The sequence below is a fragment of the Mauremys reevesii genome, linkage group 15 (assembly GCF_016161935.1).
Source record: "Mauremys reevesii isolate NIE-2019 linkage group 15, ASM1616193v1, whole genome shotgun sequence".
Taxonomy (NCBI): domain Eukaryota; kingdom Metazoa; phylum Chordata; order Testudines; family Geoemydidae; genus Mauremys; species Mauremys reevesii.
This window is the reverse complement of record NC_052637.1, coordinates 42,039,552-42,049,239: the sequence shown is the minus strand read 5'-3', so window position 1 is coordinate 42,049,239 and position 9,688 is coordinate 42,039,552. Positions and strand designations below refer to the sequence as shown.

General features: G+C 63.2%; 1 long non-coding RNA gene across 1 annotated transcript; it reads left to right on the top strand.

Moving 5' to 3' along the window:
* The first annotated feature begins 1,876 nt into the window (after positions 1-1,876).
* On the top strand, positions 1,877-9,513 carry LOC120383156. The gene is made up of 2 exons (XR_005588353.1): positions 1,877-2,595; positions 9,159-9,513. It is a non-coding gene; the product is annotated as an uncharacterized LOC120383156 (long non-coding RNA).
* The last annotated feature ends 175 nt before the right edge of the window (positions 9,514-9,688 follow it).

The following is a 9,688-nucleotide window of genomic DNA, read 5'->3' as shown; positions in this document are numbered from 1 at the left end:
CCCAAAGTCAGGCTGAGTTCCTGCCTCAGCTGCTCCTGAGCCCTCTGTCTGCCTCCGTGCTGGACGCTCCTCCTGCAGCTTCTGCCTGTTAGTGAGGCTGCTCCTCTGTCCCTGTGCTGGGGTCCCCTTACCCAGCACCTCTGCTCCCACCCAGACAGGTGGGGAAGAGAAGGGCTTTGGGGCATTTTCTCAGCAAGCCACTGTTTTGAGTAGGTCCTACACGCACGCAGTTCCCAGCCTGCACCTCCCTGGTCCCTGAGGGGGTTCTCCAGTTTTAACAGCTTTTAGTTCCCCTGGGATCCTCCCTTTCTAGCCATTGTGCCTCCCCCATCCCTGCTCCCCGGCACCACTTCCAGGAGCAGGGTGGGGAGGCTGAGCAGAGGACTCTGTCTGCATTCAGCAGGGCTGGGGCTCCCCCCCATGCGTTAGACTCAGGGTGGATCCCATTCTTGAGGCCAGGAGCTCCAGTGCCCCCGGGGGAGGTGGGTGACAGCTCGTTTGGGGGGCAGGAGCTAAGCTGTTGGGTGTCCTGATGTTTGCTGGGCCAGACATCAGGCTGCCCTTGACTGGTCCCTGCAAAGGACCCCCCTGCTCGTCCCCCAGACACACTGCACCCAGGCCAGAAGCCCCGGCTTGTTTGAACAGACACTCTGTGGCTTGTACCCAGCCTGAGCTGCTGGGGCCTTGTGCTGGGAGATGGGCCGCGCCCCACCGGCTGCATGCGTCTCTCCAAGGGGTGATTATGGCTGGTGACTGTCAGGCTCTTCCCTGACGTGCTAGTCACAGGCCTGGGTGCTGCCAGCACCGCCCCAGAGAGACAGATCAGCTCCAGGGGCTCGGCCCCCCTCCCAGCCTGACTGCAGTGACCTCCCCTGGCCGGGGGGAGGCTCCTGTTCTACCCCGGCCCAGCCTGCAAAGGGTTGTGGGTGGAGCCTCTGCCAGCATAACCCGCCGCCGGCCTGGAGCCGGGGGGCAGGAAGGGATATGAATCCCTGCCTCACGGGGTGTTGGGTGTGTGGGTCAGGGCTCTGGCTCTGCCTGCCCCAGGCCCTGTGTGACCAGCCTAGTGCCCCCAACCCATACTCCTGAGGGGGCATTGCCGCTGCCCCCCTTCCACCAGCTTTCACTCTGCCCCACCCTGCCCCTCTCCAGACCACGGGTCATGGGCCTGAAACAGCCCCAGGTTCCCCTGAGCCCAGGCAGCGTGCTGCACCCCCACCCAGCACACCGCCGGCTGCTCCAGCCCAGGGCGTAGCCAGCCAGAGGGCACAGAACCTGGCTGCGGGGCGGATCGATGGTCCCGGAGGTTGGCACAGCAGGCGCAGCACAGAGGGCTCTTTGCACAGCAGCTGTTTGTGACGGAACAGGCTGGGGGAATCCAACCGGCCCTGCAGCCACCTGGGCGGGGGGAGGATTATGGCAGGGTGGGGTCGGCGAGCAGAGGGCACTTGGCACCTCCCCGTATCGGGCCCACCGAACCCCTGCTCCAAACTCCCCTCTCTGCCCTCCTGGGCAATGTTCTTTGGCCTTGGCCTGAGCCGATGAGACCTGGGCCTGCCAGTCCCGCTGCTTCCATAGCGCAGGCTGGTGGGGCCACCCGAGCGGGAAACATTCCCCCTGCCCGTGTTTGTCTCTTGCTCTCCGGGCTAAGCACTCAGCCCTGCCCTGCCCTGCAGCCCAGCGGGGTGGGACACCCTGTCCCAAAGTCAGCACGATGAAAATCTGGCAGCTGCCTCCTGTGTCATCATGGGGACTCGGCAAAGGTGCTGGCCCAGCGCACCCAGGAAGAGGCACCACACGCCTGGCTCCAGCTGATCCAGCCTCTGCTCTGTGTCTCTATTTGCTGAGGACTGGGACCCCCCCCGCCAGGTGACTGCTCCCTGCCCTGCCCCATTGCCGGGGGCTGCTAGGCACCCCCTTGTGGCCAGCTGTGGCATAGCAGCTCTCCAGTCCCCCCAGCCCCATGGGGATTTCCAGTGACCCAGCTGGGTCACCATCTTCAGTCCCCACCTTCTGAGGTCACCACTGTCCAAAGTGAGCATCCCAAGCTGAACAAACCCTCCCACCTCTCTGGGCTATTCCTCAGTCTGCCTTCAGGGCTCAGCTTGCAGCCCCCCTGGAAGAGTTGCCCCCCCCGGGCTTCAGCCCCAGGCCCCGTATGCCACAGCTAGGTCTTCTGCTTTCTCCTGGGCCACTTCCTACTAAGCCGCTTACCTTCTCCCCGGCCTCCCTGCTCTGAGCAGCCTACCTGGTTCTCCTCACAGCTGGGCTTCATCACCCCTCCAGCCAGGTTCTCCCTCTCTGCTGCAGCCACCTTCTGCCCTTTGTAGGGAAGTGCCCAGTCCCCTCAAGTGGGGCTTGGTCCATAATCAGGTTGGCTTAGGCCCCAGCTCTCCAGCCCACGGGACTGTTACTACCTGGGTTGGAAGCTCCTTGGGGCAGGGACTCGCTCTTGGTTGCGTGGGTTCCAGGCCCAGCTCCATGGAGGGCCCCGACCCCCATCTGGATCCACAGGACGCCTGCGATACACCTGGCGTTTCCCACACCGGTGAAACACTCGCCCTACGTGACGGTTGGTTTCCCCACTTTTCCAGGGTAATCTGACTGCTCGGGACCAGCCAGCGCTGTTCTTGTTGGGCCTTTGGGGAGGTTTCACCAGGGTTCATTGAAAGAGAGTTTTTTCCCTGTGTCTAATGCAGCTCTAGAATGTCTGCCAGGTGACACGCCCTGGCCAGACACAGGGCTTGTGTCAGCTGGAGGCTTGACCAGTTCCATCAGTGCTTGTGCTCTTGGCAGTATAGTGCAACCCCCCTCTGCCCTCACCACTCCACAGAAGCCCCTCATTCCCCTGAGCCTTTACCTCTGGGCATTGGCCTAGCTCCAGGCACGGTTTTATGTACAGCCGTTGATGCATCTGCAGACCTTACAGCTACACTGCAGGAGGCCTGCAGCAAGCAAGGCCCCTGAGCGAATACAGTCCCTGGGGCTGCAGCACCCTGGCTCCGCCGTGGTTGGGTGAGGAAGGGCCTGCCTGGCTCGGGCAGCAGCTCCATGGATCGCAGGGCTCGCTCTGTGCTGAGCAGGTGGCTGGCCCGCTTTCCTCTGCAAATCCTGGGTGACGTGGAAGGGCCCCTCCCCCAGCTCTGGCCTCTGCAGGTGTTTGTACCAGGTGCAAAGAAAGAGGCGATGCTGGGCTGAGAGCAGCAGCGGAAGTTCACTGGGAACAATTAGAGAGAGTCCCAGGGGAGAGGGAACTAGCTGCAGCTCTTGCTGCTCCTCCAAAGGCAGTCAGTGCGGAAGCAGAGCCAGCCCTGGCGGGGAGACTGCTGGGAAAGGCCCCCCGTGAGCAGCCTGCACCCCCTTGGCAGGCTGGCGTGCGGCTGCCTCGCTCGTGGGGCTCTCAGCTCACGCCAGGTTTCCTGCTGATGCTCTGGCAGCTCGGGGATGGGAGGGATTGCATGGCACAGTGCAGTTGTGGTCCGGGGAGGCACCCCGAGATCATCCAGTAGGGGTCACGCGGGCTTGCCCAATGTGACTGAAAAGTTGCAGACCCCAGTAGCAGGTGCCCATGGGGTACACTCTGCCAGCCACCTTGGGACCGGCCAATTCATTCGCCCGCTGACCCACTTTCTCCTCCAACAGCAACCGAGGACATAGGGAAAGAATCCAAAGCGTGGGCACAGCCCCAGAGCCGGGCAGTGGGTGCACTGAGCCCCCGCCCCTGCTGGGTGGATTCCCCAGCAGGGTCCCTCTTGGCAGGGGGAGTCGTTAGAAGCCAATTTGCTTCACCTGCTGCACCTGGACAAAGGCAGGGCTGTTCAGTGACCATCAGGTGTCACTTTGGCTTTGCTCGCGGTGTTTGCACAAAAGATTTCCTGTTGGTGTTGATCTGCTCCGCAGCCCCTGCCTGCCTGGGTCTGGCCGGCTCTGACGACAGCATCGCGTTGCTCCATTCTTGGGTTTTCTTTCAAACGGAAATTCAGTGCTGGTGGAAGGTGCTGGGCAGACAGGCCTGCCGAGGGGCGTCCTCTGTTGCCCAAGCAGATACAGGCTGGATAAACCGGGTTGGGCCCGGTGTCGCAGGGCCGAGTGGAATCCACACATCTGCATTGTCCTTTGCATTCAAGCAACAAGAGCTCACATTTAAGAGCTGTGATTTTTACCCAAGCACCGCATGACACCAAAAGCCGAGTCTGCTTGGAGCCACAGCCTTCCACCATGGGGGTGACCTTTGGTCTCTGCAGCCGTGCTCTGCAATGGCCATACTGGACCCTGACATCTCTGCTGTGCCAACTGGGTGCCAGCTAGTGCCCAGGTTTCCCTAGGACGGGCCCTTGGAGCTGGACTGAGACCCACCAGTGGCTTCAGGACCTTAGTTAGATTCCAGAAGAGCAGCAGGAGGTGAAAGCGGCCAGGTCCGTGGGCTAATCTTCAGCCTTGGCCACACGCTGAGAACCCAGAGGGAAAATCCCTCTCTCTGGTTGGCATTTTTGCATGGGCAGAGAGCATGCTGGAGCCAGCAGTTCCCTGCTGCCTTGGAGGGGGCCTCGCCTGTCATTACTGGGGTCACTCCCCAGTGCCCCTCTGCCCATTGTATCCAGGGGATTGGGTATGAAGCAATGGTGCCTGAGCAAAGCCCACTGGCCGTGACCCTGGGCTCTCACTGGCTGCAGCTGACCTGCCCAGCGCTAAGCAGATAGCCCCTGAGCTGTGCTGTCTGAGACGCCCGGAGACCATGGCTCTCAGCACAGGCAGGGCAGCCAGATTGGCTGGCACATTACGAGCCCCTCAGCCAGCTGGCTCATTGTTCACTCCCTTCCCTTCCATGCCCCAGGCGTGTGGCCGGAGCAGTCTGTGCCACGCAAGAGGGCAGGGCCAGGGTCTGCATCAGCTGGGTACAGCCCCCGTGGCCGCTCCTTCCACGCCGGCGGGCTGGACAGAGCGATCCCGAGCCCTGCCTGCCAGGCGCGAGAGGAGCTGTACTGTTCACACCTCTCACCTGCTGGCAGCCCTGGGAGCCCAAGGGCAGGCAGGACAAAGCGCCGATCCAACAGGCTGGGCAGTAGCCAGGGTGGGAGCCTCTGAGCGCTGATCTACTCTGAAAAATCCACCCCCCGAGAGCCGGAGCTGCTGACCGAGCCCTACGCATGGAGTGTTTCAAGTGTAGACGCAGCCCACGACAGCCTGAGCCCTCCCTGGGCAGATTACGGCCTTTCTGAGCAGCCGCTGCAGGTCGAACACAGCTGGGCTGGTCAGACCTGGCTGGAGAGCACGTTACCCCCACCCTCGCTGTATTTACCCCAAACGCTCTGGTGCGTCACTTCCACCTTCTCCCGCTCGCCCTGTCCTGAGCAGCCCCCAGGGCCGAGAAGGGACTGGCTAATAGGAGCAGCGGTTGGAAGCCGGAGTCACTAAAGTAACCGCCGCGGGCTCCTTGCACCGAGCAGGGCTCTCTACCCCCGACGCCCGTCCTAGACGTCAGCCAGGGCCCCTCGGCCCGCAGCTGGGCCTGGGCCCAGTCCCACGCTCAGCCCCAGCCGGGCGTCTCGGCTGGGATCTGGTTTGCGTGGCTCAGGGTGGAGGGACACGAACAGTACCACGAACGCCGCCCATGGCATCAAAGGCAAAGGCTGGCGAGGGCCGGAGGCAGCTGGGTTTCCCGTCCCCTCCGCCCTTTGTGCTCCCTGGATGGGCTGCTGGAAAGGGCAGCTCGTGGCCACGAGGAGCTTAAACACACACGCGTTGCTTGGATACCCCCTTGCTGCTGGCGAGGTGCCTGGTAAACACCAGCTGGCTGGGGTGGCAGCCCCCTCGTGAGCCTTGCGGGCTGGCCCTGGGGCCTCGCCTGACGGGCACCTCGCAGAGCTGGAGCTGCAGGCTGGGTGACAGCGGGGAAGGGAGCCACGGTGCAGCGGCGGCTGGCTGGCAGGGCCCGGTTCGGTTCCCCAGCTGGGGGATCCGGGAGCCTGGGGAATCGCTGTGTCCTTGCAAACTAGACCAGGCGGGTCCAGAGCAGCCTGCACCAGGCAACCGACCTCTGGCCTTTCCCGGCTCAAGGCTGTTAATATGTTACCAGAGCCACTGATAACAGCCAAATCTTCCCCACTTCCCATTTTCTGCCCTTCCCCCATGGGGCTGGGGGTGAGGAGGGATGTGTGGGTCACTGCGGGGCAGGCAATGCAGGGGCACGTGTCCGCTAGCCTGGTTTGCTTGCCGGCCTGGAGGGTTTAGCTGGGTGCAGTCGGCTGGTTACTGAGTTGGATCTGGGCTTTCAGAAAGGGGGATCCAGAAATCCGTGGGGCCCTGGCTCCCAGCCCCTGCATGGTGGTTAGAGCAGGGCCCCTGTGCGCATGTGGGGCCTGGGTTGAGTCTGGTTTGCCTGGCCGGGGCCAGGGCTGGTTCAAGATTTCCAAGTGCACAGAAAACGAAGCAGCCGAGAAGAGAGCAGGGGTGAGCGCTAAGCAGAGAGAGAACAGCGGGGGCTGCTGAGTGACGCTGCGCGGTGTCGCACCACCTCCCCTCTGGAGGAGGGGCCCGAGCGTGGGATCTGTGACCCCGTCACCTGCACCCCTCTCAAACCTTTACAGGCCGGGCTGGGTGAGGGGCTGCACATGCTGGGTGAATACCAGCCCCTGCGCCCCCATGGCTCAGAACCATGAGAAACCCACCAACTCCCACTGCAGGGCTTGTGGTGCAGATTGTGGGGTTAGTTCCAACCTACCCCAGCCCCCGAGCACGACCATCCACCCCGCAAAGGGGACCTGGGGGGCCAGGCAGAGCAGAGCCCTGGGGAGACACTGGAAGGGCCTGTGCTCCTGCCAGAGCTGCTGGGGCTATGGGAACGGCTGTGGGGCAAGGGGGCTGCCTCAGTGTAAACCCAGGAGGCAGGGAAAGGAAAGCCAGAGACTCAAATCGTGGCCAAGCGGAAAGCAGCCCCCTGCCCGGCTTTGTGCCTTTCCTGTACAGACCAGATGCTGCTGCCCCCGACCCCTCCGGGCAGGTCTCACTGCCCGTGGGGGGGTGGGGGGAGACCTGCCCAGCTCCACTTCTGAGGGTGTCTTCAGCTCTTCTCTCAGCCTCTGCCCCCAGGGTTACTCAGTAACCTGGACATGATCTTTGAGCAGATAACAGCACAATCAAGCCAGCAGCCAGGAGTGGGCAGTGAGCGGGAGCCTCCTTCCACCATGGGGCTGGGAGAATGACAGGACCGTGGAGAGCCCTTGGGTGGGTGACAAGTGCCTTTGTAATGGGGCACATGCAGTTGTGTGTGCACTTGGCAGGCTGTGTGAGAGCGCGATGGTGAGTGTGCTGGGCCGTGTGTGCACAAGTGTGTGTGTGTGAGAGCACGTGCAAGGGGAGGGGGCAGGACAGAGCGTAGGTGGTGCGTGCGTGTGAGCAAGCGGCAGGCTGTGCACCAATGTGCGGGGGTGCAGTATGGACCTGCAGCGCCAGGGCGTACGGCTGGGTGGGGATGTCCGAAGTGCAGACTGCAACCCTTGCCCTGAAGCTGTCTATGAGGAGCTGTGCCCAGGGCCCCATCCCGGTCCATGCCCCTCCAGGCAGGGGCTGGGAGATTAACTGAGCAGCCTCGGCCCAGAGCTGGGCCGTGAGCCGAACCCCAGGCAGCCCCGGACCCCCAGGCCCAGCACAGCCCAGCTTTGGCTCAAACAGCCCATTTCCTGCCTGGGCTCCTCTTATCTCGGTGCAGCAGCTACTGGCAGCGCGGTCGGACCCTGCACGCGCCAGGCTGACATCGCCTCTCACACCCACGCCCGGTGCCCTTCCTCTGCGAGGCCTGGCAGGTCTGCACCGGGAGCCAGAGGAGGAGGAGTCCGACAAGCTCTGCCTGGAAGCTGCTCCTGACCCAGCGCCCGGTTGCCTGCCGAGAAGGGGTGGGCGCTCCATTGCCAGCAGGGGACACGCTGGCATCGTGCCCAGGATAGCTGGGGGTGGAATGGCTGCCCAGGGCTCTCGCTGCTGCTCCCTGCCCTGCGAGGGCTGCGTGCTATTGGCCGCAGTGCCCTGGTTAATGCCACCTGTGGAACGGCCGCCCACGAGCCCCTTTGCCACGCTCCGGGCAGTGGGCTGGGAGACAGAAAAGCCTCTTGGGTCTCTCCTTGTGCGGCCCCAGGCCCAGCCCGGGGCTCCTCCTTCTGGGCTCAGCTGATGGTTCCTGGCTCTGGCATTACAGGGAAGGGCCCACCGGCACATCTCAGTGGAGCCACTTCACCCAACTGATGTGCCCAAGCCCGAGCGCCGACTCCAGCACAAAGCCCCGGGGAGAGAACCCAGGTGTCCGGAGCCCCAGTGCCATGGGGTAAATACCTGACCACAGTCCCTCTCTCTGAAATGGGGTTCGACTCTGGCTGCCCAGGGGGCTGACAAGCAGCTCCCCAGCCTCTCGGCCGGCTAACCTGCCCCCCCTCCCCACGGGGTGCCCCCGTCTCAAGGAGGAAGAGGTCGCAGGCTCCCATGAGGCCTGACTGAGGAGCTCCACATGCTAAATAATTCATGGAGCCACTGTTTGCTCAGGCTCCTGCTTCCTGCCTGGCCGGAAAATCACTGCAGAGGGGGAAAGACAATCCGGGCAGGAGAAACCTCACCTGACCTTGGTATGTCCTTTACCACCCTCCCTCCCCCAGCTGGCTGGCCCACTCGCCCGCCCCAGGGACACAACATGCAGCCAAGCAGCTGCACCCGCCTGGCCCCTCTGGGGCTCCCGTTCAGAACGTGCATGAGAACCGCCAGGGGAATGAGTGTGGTAGGTCTCAGCCCCACTTCCCTGAGCATGCTCGTGACCCGCACCTGTGCTCATCTCAGCCTGGCTAACAGTCTCCCCTCTGCAGAGGGGCACAGCGGGGGAGCTGCAGGTCAGGAGTGAGGGGCCCAGGGCAGGGATACCAGGGGGCTGCGGGGCAGAGTGGGGGGTCGGTGGGTGCAGGGGAGGCCAGAGCTGAGGGGTGCAGAGTGGTGGTTGGGAATAAAGAGGAAAATTGGGGGAGACTGGAGAGGACCCTGCCTCCAAAAAACAAAAAAAAGAGGAAGCCAACCTGCATTGTCCAGGCTCCCTGGGAAGGGCTGGGACACCCTGTTTCCTTATAGGCCATGGCAGGATCCCACCCCTGCCACCTGACTCACCCACATTCCTCCTGCTGCAGGCCAGCCTCCTGCAGGGCGACCCGGGGAGCAGGGCAGGCGCCGCCTTCGTGGGAAGGGACGTGCTCAGCGGCACCGCAACTTGGCCCATGGAAGGAACAAATCGGGCCGTGGGGCCAGCGCTTCCTGCGGGGGAACAAGACGGTGAAGGCAGGAAGCTCGGTGGGGTTTACAACCGGCCCCGGGAAAACTTTGTTGACTGGATGAATTCCATTAGGGCAAAGCAGGGGCTGTTGGAGGCTGCGGCTTGGCCCCTGGAACGGTGATTTCCCCTCAGCCCCTTGCTCCAGGCACTTGTGTCAGCGGGACGGACTCAGTCTGGCCCTGTGAGCTCCAGACACCACCACGTGCAGCTGCCCCCCCCCGACTGCTCTTCCCTCCTATTTTATTGGGGGGGAGACATAAGCGAATTCCCCAGGCACAAACCAATTTCCCCCTCCTCCAGCCAACTGGCCAGCAAGACGTCCCCATTCCCTCTCCCACGCGCCCCCTCCTCTCCATTCCCCGTCTATCCAACCACAGCTCCCCTCTC